Source organism: Momordica charantia (genome assembly GCF_013281855.1).
Source record: "Momordica charantia cultivar OHB3-1 chromosome 9 unlocalized genomic scaffold, Mcharantia_2.0 BLBB01000009.1, whole genome shotgun sequence".
In the NCBI taxonomy this organism is placed as follows: Eukaryota; Viridiplantae; Streptophyta; class Magnoliopsida; order Cucurbitales; family Cucurbitaceae; genus Momordica; species Momordica charantia.
In genome coordinates this window covers 5959631-5963233 of record NW_028275167.1, presented here as the reverse complement: position 1 = coordinate 5963233, position 3603 = coordinate 5959631, and the positions used below count along the sequence as shown (strand labels likewise).

General features: G+C 33.1%; 1 long non-coding RNA gene across 1 annotated transcript; it reads right to left on the bottom strand.

Moving 5' to 3' along the window:
- Positions 1-1452: 1452 nt before the first annotated feature.
- On the bottom strand, positions 1453-2752 carry LOC111018423 (uncharacterized). Its single transcript, XR_002602398.2, has 2 exons — positions 2584-2752; positions 1453-2364 (listed from the first exon to the last, which is right to left on the bottom strand). It is a non-coding gene; the product is annotated as an uncharacterized LOC111018423 (long non-coding RNA).
- Positions 2753-3603: the final 851 nt, after the last annotated feature.

Sequence of the window (3603 nt, the reverse complement as noted above, 5' to 3'; positions counted from 1 at the left end):
AATTGAGAATCAAATACTTGATTCCCTCAATTTATTGTTGGAAATATCAAAAGAAAAATATTTTTTTACCTTCAATTTATTGTTTTAGCAAAGCAAAGTAACAATATATTTAGAATTGGGAGGAATATTCAAATGCGTTTTAAATTCATTTATGAAACTAATTTCGTAAATTAATAATTTCCATTATTTTATACCTCCGTTACTTGTGAAGTGATGTAAAAAATAGTTATGTAAAAAATAGTTGGGTAAAATACATTTTTATCCCTGGGTTTGAAGAGAAAAATGACAATTTAGTCTCTAACCTTTAAAACTAGTTCTAAATGGTCAGGTTATTTGACCATTAATTGACTAATGGAAGAATGATGTGACACAAATGAATTGACAAATTTTAAACGAAGGTGGCAATATTAAATAATTTTATATTATTTTTATCAATTTTAAACTTTTTTCTCTTCCCATCTCTGATCCCTTCACTTCCTCTACAGATAATGGAAAGGAAGGCTTCTGGTGTGAATTATGGTTGCTCTTCTGGGACTTTTGGTGGTGGTCACTAAATTCGCCGTTGAGGGCATGCAGATTAAGATTAAGATGCTTATTTTTTACTTAGATTTATGTTCGTTTCTTGAGATTGATTGTCTGAAATTTCTTTGGTGGATTTTCTGTTTGGATGATGAGAAAATTTGTGTGAGAGAAATTGAAAGAAAAAGTTGTTGAAAGTTGTGATTATGAACATAAACTTGTATGGTTGAATTTGAAGATCTAATTAGAAATTGTATCAAAAGGAGTTGTTGAATTAGAAATGCAAATTTAGGTATGAAGAAAATGACAAAGAAGGGAAGAGAATTGGAGAAGAAGGGGAGAAACAGCTAAACTTGGAGAAGGAGACGGGAGGAAGAGAGGAAGAGAAGGGATGAGAGAGGGGAAGAGAAAAAAAAAAAAAAGAAAAAATTGGATAAAAGTAAATATTTGATTATTTAATATTACCACCTTATTTAAAATTTGCCCACTCATTTACACGCAAGAACAAAATTGGGAACTGGTCCTTTCACCTTCCTATATTTCACTTTTCAATTAAAACAAGTTTCTACCATTGTGAAATTTATGTACCCCAAATTAGGGTTTCTAGAGAGAGAAACAACAAGAATTGTAAAGTATTTTTTAGTAACAGTTAAACCAAAAAAGTATATTTTACCCAATTTTATCCAAAATAGTTTTACCATAGTTTTACTCCATGGTATTTTACAAATAAACATTCTAAACTCTTTTTAAAATTGCTTTCAAGATAATGAATTTCTAGCACAACCCAACCAAATTATTTTCTATCTAAATTCTCTTTTAGGACCAACAACAACTCCTCCAATATAGTAGACAAATGGTTCATAACCTCAATCGGGATAAATGAAAAAAACACAGGCACACAAAAAACAAGAGTCCACCAAGGGAAAACAACAGTTAAAAGAAGGACTTCCAATCCAAAAGAATTTGATCTAACTAATAAGATAGAACCCCATAAAGAAACATTAAATCTCACAAGCTCCCAAACTGCCTTGTTGTTTCTCTCCACCCCTAAAAATTCTATTGTTCCTTTAGAACCAAATTCCCCATGCCTCCGAAAAAAACAACCTTGCCACAAAAACCTCCCTTCTCACAGAAAGGAGAAGCCAAGAGCACTTCCTCCACCATAACCCCCCAATCTCTAGGCTGGGCCCAAGAAATTTTAAACATTCTCTATGCCGGGCCCAAGAAATTTCAAACATCTCAAACAACTAACTCCAAATCTTCTGGGCAAATTTGCCATGACAAGTGCTCAAGACTCTAGAGTCTTTGAGAGAGTCTTGTTTGCAAAGAAGACACCTAACTGATCATCCTCAATCTCAATTTCCTCTATAGTTTCTATCAATCCTACTTTTTTTTCTTTTATGAAAAGCATGGAATAAATGTTTGTGCTTCAATGAGTAAAAATTTTGTTCGTGTTAAATTTTACATTTCATGAACAAGGCCAAAATTATAGATAGATGAAATCAGCAAAGTTAGAAAAATTTATTTTCAAGATTTGGATCAAAAATCAAAAATCAAAATGTTTTGAGTTAAATTTGTACACATTCTCCCCTGACGCAGAAATAGCTGATAAACAATACTACTCTGCTGATGATGACGAGAATTTTAGCCCTAAATTTGAATAAGTGTTACCAATTTAAACTTTCATCAATTCTAAACTAATCGATGATCCTTTTGTAAAAAGGAAACAGCAAAATTAAGAGCAAGAGAGCCTCAGATTAGCATTTTGGCACATTATTCATCGCAACAACAACCCATGTAGAAATCTTCTACACAGAGCGCAAATCGTATTGCCGCGGCTCATGCCTGAAAAATGTTCGTCATCATCAGCAAGCAACAGGAAAATTGTTTCACGGATTTCTTTCAAAATAAAGAACACACGACCGATTTCGCCTTTGAAATCATCGAAACAACCAACAAAAAGAACGGATCGTAGCCGATAAAGCTCCAGGAGAAACAAGCAGATCCTTGCGTTAGAATCTGAAGTTAAATAATCAAATCACAAGAAGAAGGAAATTGGAATACATGATCGTGGCGGCCGGATTCCATTGCTGCGAAACGATTTTCTCAGCTGCCAAACAGAGCGAAACCCTAACGGCTCTCGAAGGAACTGCGCTAATGACGAACGACGAGTTTCTAGGGCTTCTTGCGAAAGAATGGGTATATATATAAACGATTTTGGGCAATTTACAAAATTTTCTCCAAACTAGTAGTAATTTGATTAATTGCAACGGCTTGAATTTTTAATTTATGGTTTAAAATTTTTGTGCTTCTTTTATTTTCTTCTATAAAAGTTTTTTTTTTAAGTAAGAATTTTAAATGTTGTATTTTATATTTAAAATTAGTTTGGTCCTCCAATACCCTATTTGATCTCTTCCTTTTCCATCGAGCCTTGAATTCGCACTAGTACTAGTATATGGTGATATCCAACTCGAAGTTCGGGGTGACTTCAAAATTCTGGTAACATTTTTCCCTTCCTGCGCGCTGGATCGATTGTGGATGTTCGTGCAGGAAAGGTTATGCTCGGGCATGTGGTCGACGCGTTGAAATGCCTTTGCCATCGAAAATCAAAATCTTTCAACCAGGAGAACTAATTGGATTGTTGCGAGCGGAACGAATGGGATGCTTTTGTCTACTTTCATTTGGTTACGAAGTTGATGTAATTTCACAATGTCAATTCCTTTTAAAACTACGTGGACAAAAACGAACGTTTTAACGTAGTAAGAAGCAAAAATATTTATACCACAAAACTTCAAAAAAAAAAAAAAATTCCTTGTTATCTCGAGTTTGTCCTCATCATATCTATAAATCGGAAAATAACTCGATATCAATGATATCATCAATCCTTAGTTTAAGTAACCTTACAAGTTTATTATTGATAAATTTAATATATCTGTGATAAATATGATTTTAGACACATCATTGATATAGCTAATATACCTAATATAAGTATGTATTAGTTGATATAGGTATATCAATGCAATTTTCTCCATTACAAAAGAACTAGGCCGTTTTAAGGGTTTTAAGGGTATAATCCAGTTTTCC